The sequence below is a fragment of the Tamandua tetradactyla genome, chromosome 3 (genome assembly GCF_023851605.1).
Source record: "Tamandua tetradactyla isolate mTamTet1 chromosome 3, mTamTet1.pri, whole genome shotgun sequence".
NCBI lineage: Eukaryota > Metazoa > Chordata > Mammalia > Pilosa > Myrmecophagidae > Tamandua > Tamandua tetradactyla.
In genome coordinates, this window is record NC_135329.1 from 190,815,852 (window position 1) to 190,836,577 (window position 20,726).

Below are 20,726 nucleotides of genomic sequence, written 5' to 3' on the forward strand. Positions count from 1 at the left end.
TTGGTTTGTTGAGGTCATCTATTTCTTCTTGAGTCAAAGTTGGTTGTTCATGCCTTTCTAGGAACTTGTCCATTTCATCTACATTGTTGTATTTATTAGCGTAAAGTTGTTCATAGTATCCTGTTATTACCTCCTTTATTTCTGTGAGGTCAGTGGTTATGTCTCCTCTTCCATTTCTGATCTTATTTATTTGCATCCTCTCTCTTCTTCTTTTTGTCATTCTTGCTAAGGGCCCATCAATCTTGTTGATTTTCTCATAGAACCAACTTCTGGTCTTATTGATTTTCTCTACTGTTTTCATGTTCTCAATTTCATTTGTTTCTGCTCTAATCTTTGTTATTTCTTTCCTTTTGCTTGCTTTGGGGTTAGTTTGCTGTTCCTTCTCCAGTTCTTCCAAGTAGACAGTTAATTCCCGAATTTTTGCCCTTTCTTCTTTTCTGATATAGGCATTTAGGGGAATAAATTTCCCATTTAGCACTGCCTTTGCTGTGTCCCATAGGTTTTGATATGTTGTGTTTTCATTTTCATTCGCCTCGAGATATTTACTAATTTCTCTTGTAATTTCTTCCTTGGCCCACTGGTTGTTTAAGAGTGTGTTGTTGAGCCTCCACTCACAGAAAATTTGTGAATTTTCTGGCACTCTGCCTATTATTGATTTCCAACTTCATTCCTTTATGATCCGAGAAAGTGTTGTGTATGATTCAAATCTTTTAAAATTTGTTGAGACTTGCTTTGTGACCCAGCATATGGTCTATCTTTGAGAATGATCCATGAGCACTTGAGAAAAAGGTCTATCCTGCTGCTGTGGGGTGTAATGTCCTATAAATATCTGTTAAGTCTAGTTCATTTATTGTAATATTCAAATTCTCAATTTCTTTATTGATCCTCTGTCTAGATGTTCTGTCCATTGATGAGAGTGGTGAATTGAAGTCTCCAACTATTATGGTAGATGTGTCTATTTCCCTTTTCAGTGTTTGAAGTGTATTCCTCACGTATTTTGGGGCATTCTGATTCGGTGCATAAATATTTATGATTGTTATGTCTTCTTGTTTAATTGTTCCTTTTATTAGTAGATAGTATCCTTCTTTGTCTCTTTTAACTGTTTTACATTTGAAGTCTAATTTGTTGGATATTAGTATAGCTACTTCTGCTCTTTTCTGGTTGTTATTTGCATGAAATATCTTTTCCCAACCTTTCACTTTCAACCTATGTTTATCTTTGGGTCTAAGATGTGTTTCCTGTAGACAGCATATAGAAGGATCCTGTTTTTTAATCCATTCTGCCAGTCTATGTCTTTTGATTGGGGAATTCAGTCCATTAACATTCAGTGTTATTACTGTTTGGGTAATACTTTCCTCTACCATTTTGCCTTTTGTATTATATATATCATATCTGATTTTCCTTCTTTCTACACTCTTCTCCATACCTCTCTCTTCTGTCTTTTCATATCTGAATCTAGTGCTCCCTTTAGTATTTCTTGCAGAGCTGGTCTCTTGGTCACAAATTCTCTCAGTGAGTTTTTATCTGAAAATGTTTTAATTTCTCCCTCATTTTTGAAGGACAATTTTGCTGTATATAGAAGTCTTGGTTGGCAGTTTTTCTCTTTTAGTAATTTAAATATATCATCCCACTGTCTTCTTGCTTCCATGGTTTCTGCTGAGAAATCTACACATAGTCTTACTGGGTTTCCCTTGTATGTGATGGATTGTTTTTCTCTTGCTGCTTTCAAGATCCTCTCTTTCTCTTTGACCTCTGACATTCTGACTAGTAAGTGTCTTGGACAACGCCTATTTGGATCTATTCTCTTTGGGGTGCGCTGCACTTCTTGGATCTGTAATTTTAGGTCTTTCATAAGAGTTGGAAAATTTTCAGTGATAATTTCTTCCATCAGTTTTTCTCCTCCTTTTCCCTTCTCTTCTCCTTCTGGGACACCCACAACATGTATATTTGTGCGCTTCATATTATCATTCAATTCCCTGAGCCCCTGCTCAAAATTTTCCATTCTTTTCCCTATAGTTTCTGTTTCTTTTTGGATTTCAGATGTTCCATCCTCCAGTTCACTAATTCTAACCTCTGTCTCTTAAAATCTACCATTGTAGGTTTCCATTGTTTTTTTCATCTTTTCTACTGTATCTCTCATTCCCATAAGTTCTGTGATTTGTTTTTTCAGACTTTCCATTTCTTCTTTTTGTTCATCCCATGCCTTTTTCATGTCCTCCCTCAATTTATTGATTTGGTTTTTGAAGAGGTTTTCCATTTCTGTTCATATATTCAGAATTAGTTGTCTCAGCTCCTGTATCTCATTTGAGCTATTGGTTTGTTCCTTTGACTGGGCCATATCTTCAATTTTCCTGGTGTGATTTGTTATTTTTTGCTGGCATCTGGGCATTTTATCAGATTTCCCTGAGTGTGGGACCCAGCAGGTTGAAAGACTTTCCTGTGAAGTCTCTGGGCTCTGTTTTTCTTATCTTGCCCAGTATGTGGTGCTTGTCTGTCTGCGGGTCCCACCAGAAAAAGATGTTGTGGCTCCTTTAACTTTGGAAGACCCTTACTGCTGGGTGTGTGGTGGAGACAGAGGAAAGGTTGTAGGTTGGTTTTAATGGCTTCAAATAGTGAAGTCCTGGGATCTAAATTCCTTGAGAGAGGGATTCCACCTGAGTTGCGTTTCAGCCCTCCCGCGGGGAAGGTTCAGGTGGTAGAGAGCCCTGAAAGCAGCCTGTTTCTGCATTTGGGGCAGTTGCAACCTGTGTAATCCCAGCCCTGAGCCTAGAGGCAACCAAGCCTCCATAGAAACAGCCGCAGAAGGCTCTGTTTCACCCCCTTTCCTCTTTTTCAGTTAGCCCAATAGGCGACTACTGCCTTGATCAGTTTTGCCTGAGCTGAGGGCCTATTTTTAGTAGTCAGAAGTTGTTCATTAATGCCACTATTAATTAATAATAATAATTATTATTAGCCGGCCCGGGAAGCCGCGTGTGTGGGAGGGGTTCCGGCCGCCAGCCACCGCAGCCCGGGGAAGCGTGTGCCACTCGGGGACCTCACCGCAGCGGAGTCTCTTAGCCAGTCCAGCCGGTCCAGACTGGGGTACACTGTGTATCAGGTCTCTGTCGTGGCTCCGGGACCTGTTCTGTACTGTTTCTAGTTATTTAGTAGTTGTTCTGGAGGAGGAACTAAGATGCGTGCACCTTACTAAGCCACCATCTTCTCCGGAAGTCCAGTCATCCCTTCTTGATGGAGTATCCTCTGCTTTCTGAAGCATCTACTTTCCCAAAGGAAGAGATACAAGCTAGAGTGGAAGAGGTGAGAACTGCTCTCTGAGTGTGGTTCTGTCTATACCACCAGAACAACCAGCATGTAGTCACTACCACATTAGAGCACTTCATGGTCAGCATGAATGAGCAAGGAGAGGAGATGGCCCAGAATGTCAGGTCAGCGATGCCGCTGCTGGCGAGGAGTGCACAGACATGTCCATGGGTGTCAGAGTAATTCTCACCATTCTGAGAACAGTAATGCTTCCATGTATCTCTATGTCTCTCCTGGCATCTAGTTATACCTTTAATAATTGTTTCTTGTAAAAATATTTTATCTCCAGTCTAATACCTTTTGGTGGGAAATGTGAAATAGTGATATTTAACAGGAATATGTACATTTGAACTTTCAAACTTCTCGCTTTGAAATAATTTTCAAACTTACAGGACAGTTAAAAAAAAAAAAGAACATAAATCCCATACAGAGAACTCCCACATACCCCTACTCCCCAGCCTCTGCCGGACACCTACATCTGCCAATTTTAGCATTAAGCCACATTTGCCCTATGTATGTATGTGTGTATGTATCTATCCTATCCATTTTCTGAACTTTTGAGTGTAAGTTGTATACCTCATGCTCCATGAACACTTATCGCTGTCATGCACGTTTTATAAGAACAAGGATATTTACTTACCTAAGCACCCTAAGTGCAGTAATCAAATTCAAGAAACCTATCATGGTTCTAAAGCTTACAATCTATGTTGCAATTTTTTTCATTTGTCCCAACAGTGTCCCTTTGAGCCTTTTCTCCTCCCTTGTTAGGTCCCATCCAGTATCCTGTATTGCATTAGTCATGGTTTCTTTATTGCTCATTCTTTGTTAATTGTAGGAACATATAAACAACATAAACTTTCCCTTTCACCCACTCCCAAGAATACCTTCAATAGGATATTTAATCACATTTGAAATGCTGTGAAATGTCCCACACCACCTTCCATTGCTAAAACTTTCCCATCTCTCCAGTAAGAAACCCTATACCTGTTATGCTTTAACTTCCCATCCCCCTGCCCCCACCTCTGGCAACCTGTTTTCTAACTTTTTAATGTTTGTCTCTATGAGTTTGCATATTCTCTGATATTTCTCTCTAGTTACCATGGGCTTAAATTTAACACCCTAAATCTAGAACAATCTTGTTTTCTTTGATACCAGCTTAACTTTGATAGTATACATAACTATGTTTCTATATCCTTCTGTCTCCCCACCTTTACATAGCTGTTGTCACAGATTGCAGGTTTATACATTGTAAGTCCAAACCACTGATTTATAATTATATTTTATGCATTTGCCTTTTAGATCCAGTAGGAAGTAAAAAAGTGGAGTTACAAACCAAAAATATAATAGTATTGGCATTTATGCTTACCCACATCATTACGCTCACTGGAGATCTTTATTTCTTTATGCCTCTTTAATTTATTTTCTGTTGTCCTTTTCTTTCAACTGCAGAACGTTCTTTAGCATCTCTTGTAGGGCCATTCTAATGGTGATGAACTCTCTCAAACCTGTGTTTTTCTAGAAACACTTAATCTCTCCTTCATTTTTGAAAGACAATTTTACCAGATATAGACTTCTGGGTTGGCAGTTTTTTGTTTTCAGTACTTTAAGTATGTTATCCTACCATCTTTTTATCCCTGTGGTTTCCAATGAGAAATAGGCATTTAATCTTGTTGAGGTTCCCTTGTATGTGACACGTTGCTTCTCTCTGGCAGCTTTCAGAATTCCCTCTTTATAGTTGGCATTTGACAGTTTAATTATAATAGGTCACTGTGTGGGTTTATTTGAGATTATGCTGTTTGGAGTTCGTAGAGCATCTTGGCTGAAGATATTCATGTCTTTCATTAAATTGGGGAAGTTTTCAGCCATTGTTTCTTTGACTATTCTCTCTGCCATTTTCTCCCTTTCTTCTCCTTCCTATGAATTTGTTATACTAGATGGTGTCCCACATGTTCCTCAGGCCCTGTTTAACTTTTTTTCATTTTTTCTTCCTTCTGTTCCTCAGACTGAATAGACTGTCTTTTCATCAAGTTCACTGATTCTTTCTTTTGCCAGTTTCAATTTGCTGTTGAACCCCTCTAAGGAATCTGTTATTGCGGTATTTAACTCTGGTTCCTTCTCATAACTTCCTTCTCTCTATTTATTTTCTTATTGTGTTCTTCTCTTGTTTTGCTGAGATCCTTTTGTTCTTTGTTCATATTTCTTTCTAGTTCTTTGAGCATATTTAGGAGCATTTTTAAAAAGTCTTTGTTTGGCATATCTCAGGTCTTATCCTCCTCATTGATAGTTCCTAATGTTTAAATCTTCTCCTTTGCCTGGGCCATCATTTCCTGTTTCTGGTATGTTTTGTTACTTTTACTGAAATCTGGAAATTTTGATTTTTTAATGTTTTATCACTGGAATTTAGATTCTGAGGCATCTGTTCCTCAAGCTTATATCCAGCTAGTGATACAAAATAGCTTTCCTTGAATGCCAGGAACTGAAAAAAAAAAAAAAGGAAATAGCTTTCCCAGCCTTTGCAGATTCACTAGTGCTAGTGTCCTCCTTCAGGGCATATCCATACAATGGGTTTAGAGAATAGCTCCAGACGAAAGCATATGAGCCTCTCTGACTCTTTCTGTGCATGTGTCTTATCTTGGGCATGCATATGTGGCCCTAGGAATTCCCTCACTTATCTGTGAATGTCTTCTCTTTCCTAGGAAACAGTTTCCTCAAGGTTACTGTTTCCTAGGACCTGCACTGTACATCCTACAGCTAGCAAATCCCTGCCATAGGCAGCCACTTATTGCTTGCCCCACAGTGTTCTGTAAGAGACTTCTGTGAGTTTCATCCTACAGGCAAGGCAGGTAGGTTCTGGGACGGAGAGATTGGGCCAGACATATGAGCTCCTAGTATGTGCATTAGGGTTACTCTGTTCCCTCCAATACCAGGACCAGGGATGCACACCGGAAGTGTGGGCCAGCTCTATGGTAAGCTGGGAAGAGAGGTAGAAGAAGGGCAGCTAGGCTACCATGAGATCTGACCATTTCCAAGCAGCTTTTTCCTTCACTTGGCACTTGCCCTGTTACTGAAGTCCTTTAACTGTTTTCTGGAGTTTTGAGAAAAATATTTCTGAAAGTTCTTGCTGGTTGTTCCAAGCTTCTGTAGGTGATGGAGCTCTGAAGCATTTTACTCTGCCATCTTGATCAGGTTAACAGGATTATATTTTAATTGCTTTGTGCTTTTAGGGGTGATATTTCCTTTCAATCGTGGAGAAGATGATGGAAAATACATGTAAATGAAGTTGTGATTCCTGTCATTTGTGTTGGAGGAGTATTGTCTTGCTGATGAGTTATTGTTTAAAACATCTGGTTAAACTAATTTATTTTCTAAAGAGGGTATAGATTAAAAGTAGACCCCTTCAGTTCACTGGCACAGCAAGAAGGATCTCACACTCCGGCCTTCTCCCACCAGCAGGGAGCACAATGCCAAGTGAAGAAATTATAGTTTAACAAAGGATCATCTTCACATCCTGAACAGGTTCCCCAGAGCAATCCTGCTGAGGAGACTGAACAACCGCGGCTGTTGCAGTTGATTAGAGAAGAAATGCAAGGAACAAGCAGCTGCACTGCTCCATTTAATTTTCATCCAGGGCTCTTTCTAAGAGCTTTAAAATGATGTGAGTTTGAATTCAAATTCCATTTTTCATGACAGCCATGTGATGGGTACTTGAGAACAAGGACTGGGTCTGATTTCCACGTGTTTCCTCCCCACCCAGGACCATGAGAGTAACTTGAGAACAAGGACTGGGTCTGATTTCCACGTGTTTCCTCTCCACCCAGGACCATGAGAGTAACTTGCATACAGCTATTGCCCATTTGTCAGTTGAACTGAATATAAAGGAAATTTTCCCATGGCATTAAAGAAGAAAATAGTTCTTATTGAGAGATAGGACTGCGTTTGTGTGTATACGAGTTTCTGTAAAGCACAAATATGAAAATTCTAAAATACTATTTAAAATTTCCATCCTTTAAATAATTTCTCAAGCATGCATTTTCTTCCTAAAAAAGCATTATCATGACTATTTTGCATCAGGAAAAAGGAAAGCGGTAAAAAATGGTCTTCCAGAGCTAAGCCATGCAGTAAAATCAGAATTCAGAGAAATCAGGATTCAGGAATGGTTGCTCTGAGACCCTTATTACGAGAGCTCACCTGTCAACCCCTCCCTTCCAGAGAGGCTAAATGATGATGCATTTCCAACTAACTGCGTTCAAATGTCTGGAGAATTAGGGCTACATCATTGCCCTAGAATATAAATGAATGTTCTTTCACCAAAGGACACCATAAACAGATGTTCTTCCTCCCGCTTTTTAAACTATAAAACACGTTTGTTGTTGTTGTTATTTAAAAAAAAAAAAAAAAGGATCTGCAGTTATATTTCAAAGGAACATTCATTTCCTTAGGGACAAGGGGACTAATGTTTATTACATGGTTCTATTTGCCATGAACATTACATATGTGAGCTCATTTAATTTTCAAAGTAGCCCATCAAGGTAGGAACGCATAGCCCTAATTTAGAGAAGAGGAAACAGGCTCAATAAGGTTACTGAGCTTCCCAAGTTCCCAAGGCCACTGAGCGCTTAAGCACAGCCAAATTTCAACCTGCATATGTTTGCCTGCATAGGCTGTGCTCGTTCCACCTTATTCACTGCTTCCCAAATGCCCTGAGGCTGATTGTTATACTTAAAGCATATCTATATAAATTAAATTTTCTCTTTATTTATTCATACTTCATGAAAAACTAGCTAAAGAGAGTTTCACAAAATTTGGGAGGGAAGGTATATGAGAGTCCGTCTTTTAAAAGTAGACTCTCTGGCATAAATGAACTTCACTTTTGGAAACACTGAGAAGCATTTCAGGGATAATTCCTTAGGGGCAAATAGGAAAAAATGCATTCTTTCAAGGAGAAATAAAGGCAACACCCAACACAGAGAGCATTTACCAGTTGAGTGAGAGAAGGATGGTTCATCAAGGACCACTGAAGTGGATGCCCAAAGAACATTTGACAACCAAAAGAGGGAGGCCACCAAACCATCTATTCATTGTCCATGAACCTGAAACTAAGGATTCACGATATGTCCATGGGATGCTACTTTGGAAGGAGTCAGTTCTTTCCTCTGCAGGAAAAAGAAAGCTCAATGTAAAAAACATATGGCTGGTAATCGGGAGGGACATGCTTTATGTCTAAGATATCAAGAGAACACAAACAATGGTTCCATTTGTGAACTCCAAATGAAATTATACTAAAGAACCTAATATCAGATCGATATCTGAAGACTAAAACAGAAATGCACGTTAAGGTATATGCTATCGAAGCCACTTATTTAGCCTCAGGACCTCCACAATCTTCCTTAATGAAACAACATCTGAATCTCAGACATTATTAGGGCTTACATCATGATTGAAATGTGATATGATAACAAGAGAATCAGCATGTAACCCCCAGATTTAATGATTTCCTTCAACTACAATTTTACTCTCAATGCCCAAGTTTCCTGCAAGTGTTTATTTTAGGAATAAATCATGAAGCTAACACCCTAAACCACAGGTATTAAATTGTGATGGATATGTTTCTTACAGAGAAAACTAATATAGAAGGATCCAGAGTGAATAGCTGCAGAAATCTGTTTGTATACGTTCCAACATAATTAAAAAATACAAAGAGATATTTAGAGAAACTTTATCACAAATCTGAAGAAGATATTGAGATTCTCTATCAGTATTGACCAATAGAAATAGAATTGCGAGTCACATAAATAGTTTTAAATTTTCTAGTAGTCACACTAAAAAAAAGAAAAATGAAGAGGTGGAATTAATTTTAATATCATATTTTATTTGACCCAATATATCCAAAACATAATTAACACATAATCAATATAAGCTATCAATGAGGTATTTTAATTTCTTTTCTTTTTCCCCATACTAAATCTTTAAAATCCGAGGAATATTTTATACTTCCAGAACATCTCCATTCTCATCAGGAACATTTGATCTTTATTTAGATTTCATAATGTTCACTGTAGGAAAAGTAGATTCACATAACCAAGTTGTTCCAAACTTAAAAGTTTTTACTGAGGAAGTATCAGTTATTTAAGTTAATCTTAAAATTAAACTTAAATTAATTAAAATAAAATAAAATGTATTTAGTTCCTTAGTCAGGCTAGACATATTTGAAGTATTCCTTAGCCACAGGTGGCTGGTGGCTACGGTGTTTAATAGCACAGATTTGAATACAATGCGTACAACTAATGAACACAATTTAATAAATGAATACAGTTTTCAGAAGTATGAAGTTCAACAACATTTTTTCTTGTTTTTATTGTACTTCAGTGAAGGTCAATGATTTTTCTGACCCACCCAAGTCATAAGTAAGAAGTCAGGGACATGGGGGGAATCACACAATACTGGAATAAAAAGGAATCTGGATGATAGATCAAGGTGACCTTGAGTAAGTTATCTACCCAGACCCCCGGCCTCGTGTCCTCAGCTTCCACTTGTGTCAAAAGAAGTAGTAGGTCTAAAATTTCTTCCAGCTCTTACTTTTTTTTTTTTTTTTTTTTTTTTTTTTTTTTTAAAGGAAAGACAGAGAGAAGGAAGGATAGAAGGAAGGAAGGAAGGAAGAAAGGGAAACATCTTTAAACATTTTCTTGTTTTATTGTATTTTGTTTCTTTTGTTTTTGTTACATGGGCTGGGGCCGGGAATCGAACCGAGGTCCTCCGGCATAGCAGGCAAGCACCCTGCCCGCTGAGCCACCGCGGCCCGCCCTCCAGCTCTTACTTTTTATAATCCAAATTCATTGAGGAATTGAAGTTGGCTTGCAAGAGAGTAAATTAGATTATGAGAAAGATATTTTGTTTATGCTAGGGAAAATCTGTTTTCCTCTTATTCATTATACTAAAGACGCACAGGGTAATAGGAATGTGCTAAACTAAAATTTGTCAAAATGTCAATAGGTAAGCCACTGAAGCCACTGAAACCCAAATCACCTGGAAACTTTCCTGATCTCTGAGTCAATAAGAAATGAACCATGGGGAAGGTGTCTCCTTCCAGGGGATGCAGATGGAGACCTAGCTCAGCCCCATCAATAGCTCTTTTCATGAGCACCAACAGGACACTTACTCCCTGGCTTGGAATCAGGGAAGGCATACCAGCTTTTGTGATTCATTGTTCATTATCAAGGGTCCACAAAGAGAAGTAAATAAGACTCTTTTTTTAATGAATGGTAATGATTTTTAATCTTAATGCCTTATTTGGCTGTTAGGCACATTTATGTTAAAAGTATTGATTAGTTAAATAAGTGATGATTTATTCTTGTATTTACTCTTTTCCTTGAGTATTATTTCAAATGTTGCCCTAAGAATCCCATTTTTTCTGACTAAAATAGAAATATTGTGTGCATTTATGGAAAAATGTTGAGAAATACAGAATGATACAAGAAACAATAAAAATCATCCAAAATCTTACTACATAGGGAAGAGTTTTTGCTATTTTCAAACATTTCTCCCCAGCCTACTTTCCCATGTTTGCATTTATTTTTATGTTTATTTTTACAAAACTGGGGTCATATTTTACATACGTGCTGGCTTTTTTTGATGTATCAATTGAGCTAGACTACATTCTCCACATTGCTGTGAAGGTATTTTGCAGATGTAAGTAAAGTCCCTAATTTGCGGTAAGGGGAAATTACCATGGATATCTAGGTGGGCCTGACTTAATCAGTTGGAAAGTCTTACAAGCAGGGAGAGAGAGGAAGAGAGGGACAGAGAAAGAAAGAGAAGGAGAGAGGGAGGGAGAGAAAGTAGAAGAAAACTGCTCTCCCCCCCCACAAAACACATACCCCTGCCCCTGTGAACAACAGCTTCAGACCCATGTCTGAGTGTCCCAGCCTGCCAGTGAGTTTCCCTTCCTGTCCTATGGATTTCAGTCTTACTTAGCCATCCCAATCTCTTTAAACACACACACACACACACACACACACACACACACACACCTGCTGTGTCTTCTGCTTCTCTGAATACAATATATAATTGTATGATCCTTTCACTGAGCATTATATCCTGAGCATGTTCTATAGTCACTACATTTTCTTCAAGATTATTTTAGCATCTGATAACAATCCATTATCCAGACAAATCTATACCTCATTGACAATTAAGTGACTTTTCTCAATTATAAGAAACATTGAATAGCACACTTGTATACAAATCTTTGTGTGCCATTAGATTCTTAGGTGAAAGAGTCTGAGACTTAATTTTAAGCCAAATTACTTTTCAGAAAGACTGCATCAATTTACATTCTTATTAGCATTAATAACATTGGCCATTACCATAATTTGGAACACTCACATATTTGTTAGCAATATCTGGACGGTGTTTTAATTTGTACCTATTTACTAGTGAAATTGAGTCTATTTCCAGTTAATTAGCTATTTCAATTTTTTTATGAATTGCTTTGCCATATTCTTTGTCCATTGTTCCAATGAGGTTTTAATGTGTTCTTATTAAGCTACATAAATTATATCTTAAGGTTTTCAATCTTTTGTCACAATGTGTTAAAAATATTTTCCAGTGTATTTGTCATTTGATTTTATGTAGCTTTAAAAAAATTTAGAAATTACAAAAGTACACATACATAGGAAGTCTAACAAAATGCAATAGAGATATGAAGAAGAAAACAATACCACTGTAGCATCTTCATATATTACTCTAGTTTATCTACAGATAGAGAATCACACTGTAGAAGATAAAAAACCTTGTAGGGGGGTGCAAGAGTGGTACCGGTGTAGAATTCTTGCCTGCCATGTGGGAGACCCGGGTTTGATTCCTGGTCCATGCACTTCACAAGAAACAAACAAACAAGCAAAACAAAGAAAATTCAACAAACGGTGCTGCAATCACAGCATACTCATGTGGAAAATGATGACATGTGACTCCCACCATACAGCAAAAAAAAACCCAACAACTCTGTAATTTAAAAGAAAATTATTTTGTGTACATTTTTCCAAATTTTAAAATAAATTTCAGAAACACATTTTTCAGTGGTTGCATAATATTCCATCCTAAGGATATAGTCCATTTTATAAAGTCTTTATATACATAATGTACATTTTTCCTGATTATATATTATAAATAACTCTGTACTGGACATATCCTTAAACATCAATTTTTGAGAGCAATTTCTGATTTTTTTTTAGGTTAAGTTCCTTGTTGCAGGATTAATACATCAAATAGTATTAACATTGTTTAAAGGCTTTTGATACACTCTGTCAAATTGCCCATAGATGGGGTAGCAACTGTGTATGACAGCTCTCTGTTCTTACAAAACTGGGCTCCTATTATGTAATGAGCTGGCTTTTTTTGATGTATCAATTTAGCTAAACTACATTCTGTAGTTATTCATCAAGTTATGTCGCTGTGAAGGTATTTTGCAGATGTAATTAAAGTCCCACAACTGTCTATGACAGCTCTCTATTCTTGCCAACAATGTGTATGAAAACTTGAAAATCTTTGCCAACTTACTAGGTAGAAGTTGGATCTCATGCATGTTTTAGCGTGGTACAATTAGTTTAATTGTTGATTTTGTCATATATCTGATGACTTTTACTATGTGCGATGTTTTCCTTTTGTCTTTTCCTTTTTTTAAATAGGATATTTAGCCTTCCCTTGTTGATTAGAAAGTGTCTTAGGAATGTCTAAAGAATGTATTAAGAATATGAATGCATTCAGCAAAAGCAAGACGCTTGGGCTCAAAATACCTGAGTTCAAACCCTGGATCAACCATCATTAGTTGGGTAGCCTTGGGCAAGCCATTTAACTTCTTCATATTTACAAAATGAGGGGGAGAAAAAGCCCCATATGAGTTTTCTATGGTTACTGTAACAAATTACCACCAACTTAGTGACTTTAAAACAGCACAATGTTATTATCTTACAGTTCAGGACATCAGAATGAAGTGAGCCCAGTGGGGCTCAAAAGAGTGTATCAAAAGCCTTTAAACAATGTTAATACTATTTGATGTATTAATCCTACAACAAGGAACTTAACCTAAAAAAAAAATCAGAAATTGCTCTCAAAAATTGATGTTTAAGGATATGTCCAGTACAGAGTTATTTATAATATATAATCAGGAAAAATGTACATTATGTATATAAAGACTTTATAAAATGTCTTTATAAAATGTCTTTAGTCAGTGGGGCTCACTGGGCTAAAATCAAGATGTTGACAGGCTTGTGCTCCTTTCTGGAGGCTCTAGGAGAGAATCTGTTTCCTGCCCCTAAAAGCTTTAAGAAGCTGGCCGTACATTTCTCTCTCTCTCAGCCAACATGGCAAGCAAACTTACTGCCCTCCCCCTCTCTACGTGGGACATGACTCCCAGCAGTGTAAACTTCCCAGGCAACGTGGGACAGAAATCCTAGAATGAGCTGGGATTCAGCATCAAGGGATTGAGAAAACCTTCTCGACTGAAAGGAGGGAGAAATAAGACAAAATAAAACATCAGTGGCTGAGAGATTTCAGAGTCAAGAGGTTAACATGGAGGTTGTTCTTATGCATTATACAGATAACCCCTTAGTTTAAGGTGTATTAGAGAAGCTAGAGGGAAGTGCCTGAAACTGTAGAGCTGTGTTCCAATAGCCATGTTTCTTGAAGATGACTGTATGATGATATAGCTTTTGCAGTGTGACTGTGTGATTGGGAAAACCTTGTGTCTGATGCTCCTTTTATCTAGAGTATGGACAGATGAGTAAGAAATATGGATAAAAAATAAACAAATTATAGGGGAAACAAAGGTTAAAATACATTGAGTAGATTGAAATACTAGTGATCAATGAAAGGGAGGGGTAGGGAGTATGGCATGTATGAGTTTTTTCTTTTTTCTTTCTTTTGCTGGAGAGATGCAAATGTTCAAAAAAATGATCATGGTGATGAATGCACAACTATGTGATGATATTATGAGCCATTGATTGTAACCATGTCAAGAATCTTTGTATGTCTAGTCATTGTTTATAATAAGAATATTAAAAAAACACAAAAGAAGCTGCCCACATTCCTTGGCCACAGGCCCTCTTCCTCCATCTTAGAATCCAGTAGTAAAGGGTTCAAGTTTTCTCACACAGTAGCATTCTGACCTCTTCCTCCACCACATTTAAGGACTCTGGAGATTACCTTAGGCCACCTGAATAATCTAGCATACTCTCCTTATTTTAATATCAGCTGATTAGTATCTCTAATTCCATCTGCTACTTTAATTCCCCTCTTCCAGGTAGCATAGCATATTCACAGTTTCCAGGGACTAGATGTCTTGGGGGAACCATTACACTGCCTACCACAGGCCCCTGTTTATTTCCAAGTATTGTCATAAGATTTGGTTTACTCAATACAAGTGAAAATGCCTTGGAAAATATAAAGTGCTATATAAATACAAGTGATTACTATTAGATATACAATTTATATATGTTAAAGGAAATTTAAGAGAAGATATAAATTTTAAATAATATATATGAAACATTAATAAAATATTAATATTTTCTATTTAGAAGGAATACTATGGTTTGTAACATTTTAGAAAGAAGCCTCATGAAATTAAAAAATGTATAACCTACTGAAATGGCATTTCAGTTTGTTTTTTGACATTGAGAAGAATAGAAATTAAACATGTATTGGTGTCAATTATTTGCCTCTTTTTATCTCCCATATAATGCATGTATTTTTGTATAATACACATATTTTACATTTATACAAATATCCAACATACATGTGTGAATTTGAAGCAAAATAGTGGACTGGATTTCCAAAGTTTTATTTTACACATAGACAGGAGACATCTTTCTAACTCCGCCTGAATTTTGTCATTAGTTTTTACCACATCATCACCAGTTAACCATGAAGGTATCTGTCTACCTACCCCTTTATATGAACAATCTTTCTTATACCGGATCACAAAATTTATTCTGAATCCAAATTCTGTTTTGATCAACCACCAATTTTATTGTTATCTTTAAATAAACTTTTTTTTTAAATAAAGTTTTAAAAACATTCTTTAAATTTCTTTGAGCTCTAGAAAATGTAAGTTTGGAGCAGCCTTGTGACCTGATAATAAGTGTAGTACAAATTTTTATAATTGGAATAGCCAATAGTGGATAGATAGATAGATAGATAGATAGATAGATAGCAAGGAATTCGCTTATGCAATTGTCAGGGCTGGTTAGGCAAGTCAGAAATCCATATGGCAGCTATCAGGAAGGCCAAGCTAGAACTCTTGGACAGGAACTGAGCCTGCAGTCCACAGTGGAGTTTCTTCTTTGGGGAAACTTTAGTTCTGCTCTTAAGGCTTTCCAACTGATTGGATCAGGCTCACCCAGATTATCTAGGGTATCTTTACTTTAAAGTCAATTGACTATAAACATTAATCATATCTACAAAATGCCTTCACAGCAACTCCTAGATTAATGTTGATAATGTATGTGAGACATTAATAAAATATTAATATTTTAAGTCAACATAGAAAACTAACCATCACAATGGGTAATGTAAAGTAAATGCTCGACTGTCCACAGAATATACTGGTTGTCTCAAGGTTGTTTTTAATTAGATTTTTAATTAACATAAAAATTTATTGTTCCAAATATCTATCAAAAAAGAATTATTTCAATAGAAAATTGAAAATGTTGTAGAATACCAGGTTCGTGGCAATATTTTCGTTGTGTCCTTACTCCACCAAAATGTAAGGAACATCTCCTATGCAAAAAGCTCCACACTTGGTAGCCTCTGTAACAGCAGGATGGATCAGTCATAAAGGAGACGTATATGATTATCAAAGAGAGGGAAGAATGTGAAAAGTACTTTTAGTGAAACATTGAGTGCAGTGGTTGTTCAAAAAGGAGAGGATATTTTTGACTATGGGATGAGGCCAGTCTAAATGAAAGAGGGAGGATTTGAAAATTGATGCATTGAAGCCAATTTTTAATTGGACATTTCTGATGGAGAAGGAATATTAGTTAAGGCACAAAGCTGGAAACTTATAAGAAAGAGGTAGGAACATTTGGTACTGGAAGAGAAATAGTGAGGAAAAGTTAGATAAGGCAGTTGAGGCTTGGTGGCAGAGATTTAGATAGTGCTAGGACAAACTATACAGGCTTTATTTCATAGGCCATGGGAACTTGATGAAGCGTTTTGAGCAAGGTAGAGAGTTAATCAAAGTTGTACTCCAGGACAATTACTTTGGCAGCAGCATGCATAGAAAGTGGATCAGCACAGAGTTAGACTAGCAGTAAGGATTTCCATCAGAAGCTTTTGTAATGCTTCAGGAGGAAGGTGAGATCATGAGTCAAGGAGAGTGAGAATAGAGAGAGGAATAGATTGAGATTCTTTCAAGAAGAGTAGTCTGTCACTGGCCAGTGAAGAGATCTGGGAGGCCAAAGAGAAGCAGAAATGAAACTTAATGCCAAGGACTAGATCCTGGGTGACTGTGGAGATGATGGTGGGTCATCAGCCAAGATCGAGTATTTCCAGACATGGCATGTAACTTCTTTCCTTGGACAGTGACCTCAGGTCTCTGGAAACCTCTAGAATTTCTGAGGTCTCTGAGGCATAACCAAAGAGCAGGAGTTCTGCTAGAATGCTGAGCAATACCTTGTCTTTTGGCCTTCCCTAAGAAGAAATTCTGTTGCAATACAGGCTCTTTTCTGGACCAGATTGCCCATGGGAAGTTGTACTCTCTAGAACTGTAGTTCTTCAGCTGTGTGCAGGCCCTGCTCCTGCAGATGTGATTCAGTATATCTGAGGTTAAGTCTGGGTAGTGGATGTACCACCAGCATGGAAAACCACTGCTTTAAGATCAGCCCAGTCCTGAAGTCTAAAGGCGGCCAGATGAGGTTTTGGGGGTCTGGCCCATGGAAGGACCCTAATGTGAAGAAGCTTTGAAAACTCATTCAAATCTATGTGAAATTATAGGATTGTGACCTGGGGTTATGGACTGTTTAGTTTGGTGTTTTGGGAAAGAAGGCCAATGTGGACTGATACCTAGATATTCTGGGTGTATTTTGAAACCACATTCTTAATCTTTGTATTGTTGAGATTTTTAGATATGGCTTTTTACCTTATTTGTTTTATTTTCCCCCTGAAAGTCAGGTTTTCTGAGCTAGAGACAGTTTCTCTCACCACTGCTCCAGGTGATAGTTCTCTGAACTGAGAGTAACACACTGACATCGCATTTGGCTTTGAAGAAAGAATCCCAGGTCTCAGTTTCCCTTTGGAGTCCCTCCAAAGTATTTTTCCTTTTAACAGTCAGAAGAGGGGAAAGTTTGCCCTTAGGTACACACAGTAAAAATCTTTACTCTGTGAACTGCAAGAAAATCAGATTTTCCCAGAGAAGAAGAGTTCTTTCCTTTGTGTGTTCCCCAAGTATTTATGATTTGAATAAAACTATACAATTTGCCAAGCCCTTTTAGATTTGTTGGTGCATTTGAATGCTGGCACAATTCCATTTTTAAAATAAGATAGCATATTTATGAATATAGAATGAATCTTAATAAAAACTCTATGTATTACTCTATCTCTTTTCGCGATGGAGAAACTGAATCTGGTAGAGGATGAACCAAGTCCAGTGACAGGATTTGGGCCTTTGATTTCAAGCCCAATCTTGAAAACCCTACTCTATACCACCTCTAACTTAATGGTGTTTTGAGATTCAATAACAGGCCAAAAAGAATTACATGCAGTCTATGAAAGGTAAGAACTTTCAAAACTTTAAAACCCTAAACAGAAGCAAGTTTTTAACATTATTATTCTAATATGTTGTATCTGCCTCATGTCCCTCTCTAGTTATCCAGCACGTGGCTTTCTTTCAATAAGAAAGAGAGTAAAATGTTGGGAAGTAGCTGTTTAATGATTGCGGGAATCAGCCTCCAAGATGGCCCCCATTGCCACTTCCTACGTCTCTTTGTGTAGTCCTCTGCTACTCTATATAAGTGTTAGTCTGTGTGGCCAGTAACATATGGCAGAAGTGATGGTTTGTGATTTCTGAGATTAGATAATAAAAGACTGCAGTTTTCATCATCTTGGGTTCTCTCTTTTCTCTCTTCCCTTCTCCTCCTTTTCCCTCTACTCCCCTTCCCTTCACCCCTCTTTCCTTTCTCTCTCCCCCTCCCTCCTCCTCTCTCTCTCCCTCCTTCCATCCCTCCCTAACCCTCACCTTCTTCTCCTCTCTCTGACCAACAGCTGGTAAGGAACTGGGGCTTCCCCCTCAGGTGAGTGAGCTTGGAAGAGGATTCTCCAGTCTCAGGCATAATTTCAGGTAAATCTACAGCTGGGCCATCCATGTGGCATGACTTCACACGGCACCTTAAGCCAGAACTACCCAGCTAAGCCACTTCAGGATTCCTGACCCCATAACACTTGTTCTAGTCTGCTAAATTTGGAGACTATTTGCTACATGGCAATAGATAATTAATGCAATGATTATTCTCCACCAGTGGTAGAAAGTGGTTGAATACTCATCAATGCCATTTCCTATTCCTTCGAACACAGGAAAACTATACTTCACTTCTTCCTTTGCAATTAGATTAGGAGCAGATGACTATTCTGAAAAATGGAATATGAACAAAAGTGAAGTGTCTCACTTCTAGATAAGGTAGTTAAAAACCCGGATTTCCTTCTTCATGCTCTGTCATCTATTCATAAGAATGGAAGTAAAGGATTCCAAGATGGCAGAGGCTACAGTGGAAGTAACCAAGAGTTCCAAGTCCCTGTTTAAAAGAAAGCTATCCAGGAGGACCATTTGGCCCACATGTGGCTGTGATGTCATGATATGTAAACTTCTGTTGCATTAATTTTAGGATTATAGGTTCTAGCAGTTAGCAAGTATTTATTAAGCTAAGTAATACAACCCTTATCCTCTACCTCTATTTTCTCTTAATTTCATTCTCAACTCTTTATTTTTTCATTCTCTCTATTGCCTTTGGGCTCTTGGATCCTTGCAAAAATGCTTAATGTAGAAACTGATGGACAGACTTTAGGCTATGCAAACACCCAGAAATTGTAGGCAACATTGATTGCATATTCAAATGTTCATTTGTCCCCCCTGGAAGGAATGGACAATTCCTGAAAGAATCTGATCCCTAGTTGCATCAGATTCTTTCAGGGATTCAAGACTCAAACAATCTTTAATCTAGAACCCCTGCTTTAGTAAATCAAACAAACTAGGAAAGTCTCAGAAGTCTCAGAAGAAAAAGAGAAAAGCAGGACTTAGTAGAGGTAGCAGAACCAAATTCATAATGATCTTTTGTTTGCAAAGAATAGGCTTAATATCCATTAATGATGAATAATGGGCATGAAGAAAAATTATTGTTTAGATAATACCTCATATATAAATTCTTATTTTCGTGTTTGTACAGACTGATGTTCTTCATTTTGGATGTAGGATGTAATAATACAATTTAATTATGTTTTGTGTAAGATAGTGTACTATAAACTATTTTGTGGAAGATATTGTGCTGGATGTTGAAGGGTGTTATAAAGATGTCTCTATTGTCAGCTTTTTTTTTTTCCTGAAAATATATTGAGCTATTTATTTGCCTGTTTGTACTCAGATTCATTTCTGACTGATCTCTACTCTTCTCTGTACTTTAGGGAGTTACATTTCCTAGTCTCCCTTGCCAGCTGGTTTCCAGGCAGATTTGGCCAACAGAAAGCACTGGAAGAAGATGGCTAGCTGGAGAAGAATTGGATGGCAATTCTGGCTGCTGCTGTGTCTCCTCTATTCACCTCCTCCCGTGCTCCCATGCCCTGTCAGTTAGCCCTAGCTATGGTTTTAGCCAGATGGCTCTGGCTTCTGGATTCTGGAAATACCACCTCTTGTTGTTGTCCTTCCAACCCTAGACAAGGAAATAGTTTCCTGCTATTGCTAATCTCTGATTTGCCCCATTAAATCTATTTGCTTTCTCATATATTTCATCATCCACACAGCAAATTCCCTATATTAAATTCCCTTTATTTGAAAGAAGCCTAGAGAGTGGTTTGGTTTTTTTCCTAAGTGGATCTTGAATTATACACAAGATAAAATAAGTACATAAGTTATTTTAATAAAAAAATAAAATAAATTTATTATATTTAATAAAATATATGAAAGAGGCCCAATGACTGACAAAATGCCTTGGGCTTTCAAGAGGAGGAGTAATTATATCTAGAGATGGTGAGGACATTCATGGAAAGGATTTATGAAAGAGCCAAGCTAAGAGATTGTCCTGAAAGGACAGAGAATATATATTAACAGGTAAAACTGGGAAGTGAGGGATGGGAGAGGAAAAGCACAATTCCCCGCCAAGGGAACAAAATAACTAAAGGTATAAAAAACAGAAACTCATACTTATTTTAGAGGGAGAGATTCAAGAATA

At 37.4% G+C, this 20,726-nt stretch overlaps 1 long non-coding RNA gene across 1 annotated transcript in view; it reads left to right on the forward strand.

The window, feature by feature from the left end:
• The window catches only part of LOC143676537 (uncharacterized), a 28,315-nt gene extending 7,988 nt beyond the window's left edge, over positions 1-20,327 (forward strand). The window contains exons 2-3 of the long non-coding RNA XR_013172156.1: positions 18,553-18,628; positions 19,963-20,327. This is a non-coding gene — a long non-coding RNA (uncharacterized LOC143676537). The remainder of the gene's footprint in view (positions 1-18,552; positions 18,629-19,962) is intronic.
• The last annotated feature ends 399 nt before the right edge of the window (positions 20,328-20,726 follow it).